Here is an 8,799-nt window from a genome sequence, read left to right as displayed (position 1 = left end):
AAAACCATCATTATCTTCAAAGCAAAAATTATACAAGACAAAATTAACTCATTGAGTCCCAGGTTTTCAATTCTGCACATATTTTAACAAAATTGATCACAGGTCCATTAAAATAAGTTGTAAATCATAATCTAAAGTTTATATATTAAGATCATCATGTCATAATTAAATTTTCTTATTGTATAATTACATATTATATACCATATTTAAGCTTTTACAGGTGTTTCACATCTGAGACAATGGGACAAAAATAGGTTAAACAAGAAAAGAAGACAACTGAACACAATTGCACTCGGGAAGAAAAGCCAGAACTCAATCTGAGCTAAGAAAAGCCAGAGCTCAATCTGAGCTCGTCTCTGCCGAAACAAAGGGTGAGAAGGTTTTTGAACACAGGAGTGAGCTTGAAGAAAAGTTCTTGTGGATGTTAAAGGGAAATCATAGGACATCTATATTTGTTAATTGGATTTATCTAAAGAAACAATAAGCTTCTCAAATCTTTATGGCTGGAGGTATTTAACTACTTGGACAGGGAACTTATCCTCCCATAGAGACAGGGAGATAGAGGTACTATCTTTGATGATAATTACATTTCAAAGGATCCTTGAACAAATATTCCTGGGTTGTAAAAACTGGCAAAAGGATTTTTAAAATATTTACATTTCAAAGGGGCAGAGGAAGAATTTTTAATTACAAGTTTTCTAAAATAAGTCTTCTAGGACAAAGGAGGCAAGGGACCAAGAACAACAGGTAACCAACAGGACCCGAGTTCAGTGTACTGGTACACCCAATCCCTGGTAGGGATCATACAACTACACACAGGGAGCATGCCCCATAAGAACTTGTCAGGAAAGGCAGTAGATGTTTTCCACAGGAGTTGTCCAGAGGAGGTAAGCAACAGTGCATTTAGAAAGGCATTAGATGTTTTCCATAGGAGTTGTCCAGAGGAGGTAAGCAACAGTGCAGGTGGTCATCCAGTGAATGGTAGTTAGTGGCCTTGGAGGTGTGCAGCAGTGGCATAGTGAAACCATCATGGAGTCCAACAAAACAAGCTGCAGCACCAGCAGAGCCCATGGCTGCCCAGTAGCAGAGGGCAGCCCAGAAGAACATTGAAACCAGAGCAGGTGGAATCCAACAATGTAGTCTCTGGTTCTGAGTAAATGTTACATAATTAAGTCCCATCTCCCTACAGGAAAAGAATAATAAAGTTGACAGAACACAGTGACCATTTTGATAACACAAATGAGAGTTATCAAAGATACTGAGGAAAGATCTCTTTCTTTCAAGGGAAAAAAAAAGTTCAGAATTTAAATCTGACTACAAACACAGGAGAGGTAGCACAAGCCCATAACCTTAGCAACTCGGGAGGCTGATGCAGGAGCATTGCAAGTTTGAGGTCAGCCTCAATATCTTAGAAAGACCTTGTCTCAAAATTTTTTACAAAGGTGAGGGGGAACTGGGATATCGCTCAGTGGTAGAAAGCTCCTGTGCTCAATACCCAGTACTGAAAATAATAAATAAATCTCACAGGAAACTGAGTCCAGAACATGAAATTTCAAGTCTAAATTATCAGAATTATTGCAATTTTCAGTTAAGAGTACACAATTTACTTTCAGACTTGAATTTTCTCTCAGAATTCTCTCTCTCTCTCTCTCTCTCTCTCTCTTTTATTGCTCTGCAAACTCATACACATAGATGCCCACAGATTTATTAAAAGTGATTCATGTTTACCTCTCTGGGAACAGAAGAATCAATTTCAGCATTCCAAATTCAAAAAACAGAACATGAAACATTCAAAATGGGCATAGTATGTTCTATAAATATTTATATTCAAATGATAACAGGACAGAAAACTTTGTAGGATATAAAATTATACTCCTTTCAATGTGTTTTCATATTTTTTTAAATAGGGCATTCTCTTCACCTTTTAGAGTGGCAGAGAATTGTTTTGACTTAACATTGAGAGTTTTTCCTTCTTTTTTCTTTTAAATTAAATTCACTTTAACTGATATATTAAAAGTGTACATATTAATGGGGTACCATGCATGTTTCAGTGTGTGTATATACTGTGCAGTAGTTAAATCAGGTTAAACATAGCTATTTCTTCAAACATTTATCACTTCTTTATGGTAATAAAGAGATTTTGGGTTGCCAATGGATGGGGTGGTACCATTTTCCTGCTACTTATTTAATTTTTGATTGGATTTACTGCTTCTATGCACCCTATTTATATTCTGTAGGAAGCAGGGTATGATAATATGCATGGCACTTACCTGGAGTTATGATCTGTTTAAATAGTTCTGTTTAGTGCTGTTACCCTAATAATGGCCTAGAATTCTTAGCAGTTGTTGTAAAAAAGGCACCATTACAGACAACACACCATGGGAATCTGAGAAGAGGGAAAAAAGAGACAGTTCTGAAGACCAAAACTCTTTTACCTTCACGGGAGCCACGATTCTCTAAAAACTCCCAGTTTCAGAGAAGAGAACACAGAACCAAATAAGCACATCTCCAGGACACCATATGTGGGGGATAAAAACCAACACGGAACTGACTAGAGCAGCAACTGGTCTGCCCCTTTGAGTCCCATCTGAAGCCCCTAAGGTAGCTTATGGCTGGTGACTCAAAGACATCATGGCAAAGGTCCCAAATGGAATTTTACTAGTGTTTGCATCAGTTGAGATATTTGACCTTTCACAAACAGAATCCAAACATTACTTTAACCCCATTTCCTTTGTTCGAACAAGCCCTCAGCTTCATCCCAGGTTATTCTCTGCTGAACCTTTCTTGAATAATCCTACCTCCATCTCTTTGCTCAGAATTTCTCTCTTGCCTGAAATAGCTACAATTTTTCTCACCTAATCCCATCCATTTTCAAGGCTCTGTTTATATACCACTCTGGGTAAAGCTTCCCTCTATTACCCAGCTTAAAAACTCCTAGAAAATTTTGTTAGTAATCTTGTAAAACTGCCTTTCCCATTGTCTTGACTTATTGTTGAAATACAAATGTATCTAACTGTCCAGTACTTTTTAACATGTCTCATAAATGCGTCTCATAAAATATAGCCTCTGCCTTTAAAGAGTTTACAACACTGTAAGCTCCTTCATGTCAAAAGCCATGTTCTGCATCTTTGTACCCCACTGGTGTTTAATGTTTTTTTTTTTTTTCTTTTCAGTTGTAGATAGACATAATATCTTCATTTTATTTATTTATTTTTATGCTGAGAATTAAACCCAATGCCTCACACATGCTAGGCAAGCGCTCTACCACTGAGCTAGAATCCCAGCCCCAGTGTTTAGCCTCTTGATGCAGAGAGAATACACTCAATGATCCATCCCCTTCTGGGTGTGGCCAGTGTTAATAATCACCCAGGTAAGCCCTTCCTCCGTCAAACTCAATATCTTACTTAGTTTACACAGATGCAGATTAATCAGATTTTTAAAGATTTTGCAAAGGAGAATTTCAAAGCCTTTTCTCATCTTTGCTGTTCATTTGAAAATTATTTCCATAGTTGACCTGACTTCACCTCACAACTCCCTGCATAAACAGGCTGCAGTTTCTTATATTCTCCCAAGTCAGTAGTTCTCAACAAAGAGCAGATTTGTCCCCCAGGAGGTATTTGGCAATATCTTGAAATACTTTAGGTTTCACAGCTGGGAACACATTCCTAGCCTCTAGCAAGTAGAAGCCAGAAATGCTGATGAAAAAATTCCCCGCAGTGAACAAAGCGAGTCTTCACAACAAAGAATTACCCATCTCAAAAGGTCAAAAGTTATGAAGATTTAGAAAGCTGACTTACCTGAAAATAATCCCCCCTCTTTTAAATTCTTAATTCATTTTGTCCCTCTCCTTCCCATAAGGAAGTTTTTCTCTACTTTGCAATTTGGTGAGAAGGGACCTTGCCTTCATCATATTTCATTCACCAATCTCTCAGTGCTTAGTACCACACCACATACTTTTACCTAGTTCCAAAGAATGTTAGAGGATCCCAAGACAAAAAAAAAAAAAAAAAAAAAAAAAAACAGAAATTCTTAACATAACAATACCTAACACTCATTAAATGTTTGTTCTCTTCCAAATATCCTAAATGCTTAACAATGTTTATCCCAATTAATCCTTCAACAACCCTGTGTAGGAGGCACTGTTATTTTACAGATGGGAAGACTGAATCATTAAAGAAGTTAAGTCATCTGTTCAAAATCACAGAGCTAATAAATTAAAGAACCCACATTCAAACTCACATATTCTGATTCAATGACCCTCTTCTTAATGAACTGTATGTACCATGTGCACTTTATCAATGCTTAAAACATAGTCCTCAAGCATAGACCAAAGATCTTTGTTATCAAGGTTAGGAAAGGTACACTTTCAAATAGAAGAAACCAATTTTGGAAAGCAGGTTATTTTCCCAGTATATTAACTAGTTGCTACAAGGTAAATGTTAAATGTCTCCAAAGACCCAAATACTAAAAGCTTGGTCCCCAGGATGGTGTTATTGGTAGGTGGTGGAAATCTTTAAGAGGAGGGGCCTAGTGAGAGGTCTTTAGGTCATTGGGGGCATGCCCTCTAAAGATGGAAACACAGCGGCTCCTCACTCTCTAGCCATGAGGTAAGCAGTTTTGCTTCACCACATGATCCCACCATGAGTACTTACTACTTACTACTTATTACAAAGCAATGGGCCCAACCAATTGTGGACTGCAACCTCCAAATTTGTGAGCCAAAATATACGTTTTCTCTTTATAATTCAATTATCACAGGTGTTATGGTGATGGAAAGCTGACTAACAGATGAGCAGGGTCCAATAAAATAAAACTTCTTTCCCTGTTTTCAGTAAGCCCCATCTGTCATATGTCTTCCATTTTCCAGAAATCATATGAAGTTCTGCATTTATAAAAATGAACAACAGAGTCCCTAATTTGAAAGGATTAATGATGGATTAAGAAAGAGAGAAGAGGTTCAATAATTTTGATCCAATAAGATTAGTACTTTACAAGGTGTATGGGAAACTGAGTAGAAATAGAAAAATGCAGCCTTCTTCACTCTGGGAAAGTAGCACTGTGACTGATTCTTAATGGAGCAAAAGACCACCTGAAGGACATGCTGGCAAAGGGACAACAAAAAGATAGGCCTACGGATGCATGTGTTCCTCACAGAACTGGTAGTAATTTATCTGAATAAGTAAAAAGTTAGGTATAAAGCAGTAACAAAATGGAAACTTTGAAAAGAGCAAAGAGTCAAGTGGCCATGCACTTTGTGAGGTGATAGCAATCTGCAGAGCATGGGGATATCATCCAGTGATTTTAAGTAGGAGAGTGACATAGCTACATTTGCCCTTTCAAAGATCTCTTGGGCAGCAGAGTGGAAGGCGTATTCAAAGGGGACAAGATTACGGGGAGGAAACCGAGTTAAGCATTTATTGAAATGAACCATATGAGAAAAGATAAGTTCTGAACAAAGATATTGACAGTGGAAGTAAGAAGTTCCCTGTCTCTAAGCAGATGTTTCTTCCCTGAGTTATTTCCTAAAATTTACAGTGTCATATACCTAACCATCCAAAGTACTTAGGCACACTTACAAATATTTTTATCTTCAGTCAAATATTCAGTACTTCTGTGATTGTCCTTGGACTTTATGATAGAAAGTCTAGATCTTACTCTAAAAATCCCAAGCACACCAGTCTTTCTCAGGCGTTAAACAATTTAACAATGGGTAAGGCTTAAGTTTGTTCAAAGAATAGCAAGGAATCAGCAATAAACCTTAATTTAAACTTAACCACACACACATATGCCAAGACCAGTTAAAAGAAAAAAAAAAAAATAGTGATAGTTAAAGCACTAAGTCAGACTGTTCAGGACCATCCCAATAGGTGTAGGGACCACAGCAATGGAATACTGCAGTGGGGAAGAGAGATTGGGCTCAAATCTGAACACATCATGGGCAAATAGGAATTGAGAGCCAAAGGTAGGTGGGGTCAGAGGATGGGGAAATTACTAAAAAGAAAACCAGGGGTAAGGTGGATCGTGACTAACCTGACCTAAAGGATTCATGTTGAAGACAGGTTAGGCCAGGTCATCACCTGGGGGATGGCAGAGGAGGAGGAACCTGATCAGCTATTAAAGGTGATTAGTTATTAAAGGGGGCAGTGCTGATAAATGACTTAGCAGGGCTTTTTGATAAAATAAGATTTTACCAGGAAGTGTGCAGATGGGCCTATAAGATGGTTCAGGAGGGTGTAACTAGCACTTGGCCAAGCAAAGAAACTTTGCTTAAATAACTTTTATTAAATAAATAACATAATTTAAGATCTTCTTCCTGAAAGTTCTCAATAATGTTTAATCTAAATCCTTTAGAATGTAGTCTTCTTTTGAATTATTTTGACTTTCTTTCATATTATTTATTCAATTTTTAGAAGTAATATATATATATATATTATATATATTAGATATATATATATATATCTCCTTGGATTTTAGCTTTTGTCCCACAATTTATTTTTAAACCCAAATTAATTTTTTTTTTTTTTCTTTTGGTAGTGGGGATAGAACCCATGGGTACTTTACCTTTGAGCTACATTTCCAGTCCTTTTAACTTTTTATTTTGAGACAGGATCTCACAAAGTTGTTTATGGCCTCTCTAAATTGTTAGGCTAACTTCAAACTTGCAATCCTCCTCCTTAGCCTCCCAACTTACTGGAATTACAAGCAGACACCACCACACCCTGCTACAAATTCTCACCTTTGAAAACATAAGCCTTTTTAAAAAGTGTACAACTTCATTTTAAAGCTTAATGTTGTTAATGTGTTCAAATATATTTGAAAGGAGAATAAGCACTAAAACACAGGAAATACTTAAATTGGAAATGACTGCATAACATTCTTTCTGCCTTTGATAGCCTGAAATAAATGAAAGAATTTGTTGAAGTCACTGCCTTCCCAGATCTTTATGTACACATCCTTTCCTTAGGGAGGACTTTTATAGCACTCCAGGCAAAGTAAGGTACCTCTGCTGATATACCTGTATTTTCTGTACCCTGACACTTCTTACCCTTAGGAAAAACATTTATTTGATTATCATCCTCTGTCCCTACTTGCCCTAGAAACTGAGGGCAGATTTGTTAGTAGCATTTTTCATGACTACATTCCCAGAACCAAGTGCCTACACATAGGAAGTACTCAATAAATATTTGTCCAATATATGAGTTCTTTATTTCATAAGAGATTTGAGGTAGAAAAATAAATATGAGTTGTTGCCATTGAGGACTGAGACTGTGTTCTAAGTTGGAAGAAAAACTAACTCTTTCTCTACATAGTTTTTTCATTGTTTGGATTTAGGTATTGTTTGCAGGGTTATTTTCATAATGTGAAAACTTTTTTAATTAAAAATAAAAAAGATTTTAAATTCAGTAATAAATAGGTTTCTTCTTCTACTTAACAGACCTCTGAGAGAGAAAACACAGTATGAAAACAAAGTATTCTTATTGATTCATAAATACTGACTATTTCTTAAATATAACTAGACATAATTGTTTAAAAATAAAACATTTCTTTCTTAAAGATATTTGTTTTAGAACTATCACAGCACTCATTTCAATTCTCCAGTGCTCTTGAAATAGGCATGCATTTTGCATCATTATAGGTGGGAGAAAATCATCATCTTAAATTGCATCATCTCCCTGAAGTCCTTCCTAATATATCATATCTATAATAATGATCAGAACTTCTCCATACCTAGTCAGCATCTAGGAACATTCTTCTTAAACCAACAAAAATTAAGGGAATACTCATTAAAATTTAATCAATGATTAAAACTTTATGTACAATTGTTTTTTCTACATAGAAGTTTAGAACTCTATCACCAGGTATGTATAGCACTCCCACATTATACCCCTTATTAAGAACTCATCCTGTAAGAGCAGCAATTTGGACAGCAAGTAGCAGACCTACTCCAATAACTTTTAAATACAAGTAAATTTTGTTATTTTGTATAAGCATAAATTGGAGGCAGAGTATTTTCAAGGCTGGATGACTGTGATTCTTTTCATACTTTCTTCTCTGCTCCTCTCAGTATCATGGCCATTCATCTTAAAACTCCAAAATGACTTTAGAAGCTCTACACATTACACCCTCAGTCAGCAATGTCCAAAGACCAGAAGAGTACAATTCCCTTCCTTGAAACTTTTCTTGAGAGAGAGGAAAATTTTCTCAGAATATACCAGCAATATCTTCCCAGTTGTGCCTATTCCTAAACAAAGTTTTGGCAAAGGAAATTGATTGAACTGCCAGGGATGGCACTCATTTATCAGGATGATGCCTGATCAAAAAAAATTTCCCCTCTTCCTCCTCCTCCCTCTCCTCCTCTCCCCTTTCCCTTCCCCAGAGCACATGGTCACCTTGTATCTGAAAATTTTCATGGGTCTCTTTGCAAAGAAGATGGGAGAAAAGGGAAACCAGTAGTTAATCACATATATCATTCCTGTGAATAATTTTTCTTTGATTTTTTCCATTCTAAGGAATAGATTAATCACCACAGTTATAAGGTAGAACTTTATCCTGAGTAAGTACATATGTTAGGTAAAAGTAAAAAGGACCAGGATAGAGTGGTGCACACTTGTTCCAGCTACTCAGAAGGCTGAGGTAGGATGATAGCTTGAGTCCAGGAGTCAGTGACCAGCTGGGCAATGTAATAAGACCCTGTCTCAAAGAGAGAGCGAAAGAGAGAGAGAGAGAGAGAGAGAGAGAGAGAGAGAGAGAGAGAATGAAAAGAAAAAAATTAGTAAAATGGAGTTTTTATTAATTAAT

This window comes from Sciurus carolinensis, chromosome 10 (assembly GCF_902686445.1).
Source record: "Sciurus carolinensis chromosome 10, mSciCar1.2, whole genome shotgun sequence".
Taxonomy (NCBI): Eukaryota; Metazoa; Chordata; class Mammalia; order Rodentia; family Sciuridae; genus Sciurus; species Sciurus carolinensis.
The sequence above is the reverse complement of the archived record's forward strand: the minus strand, read 5'-3'. Positions refer to the sequence as shown.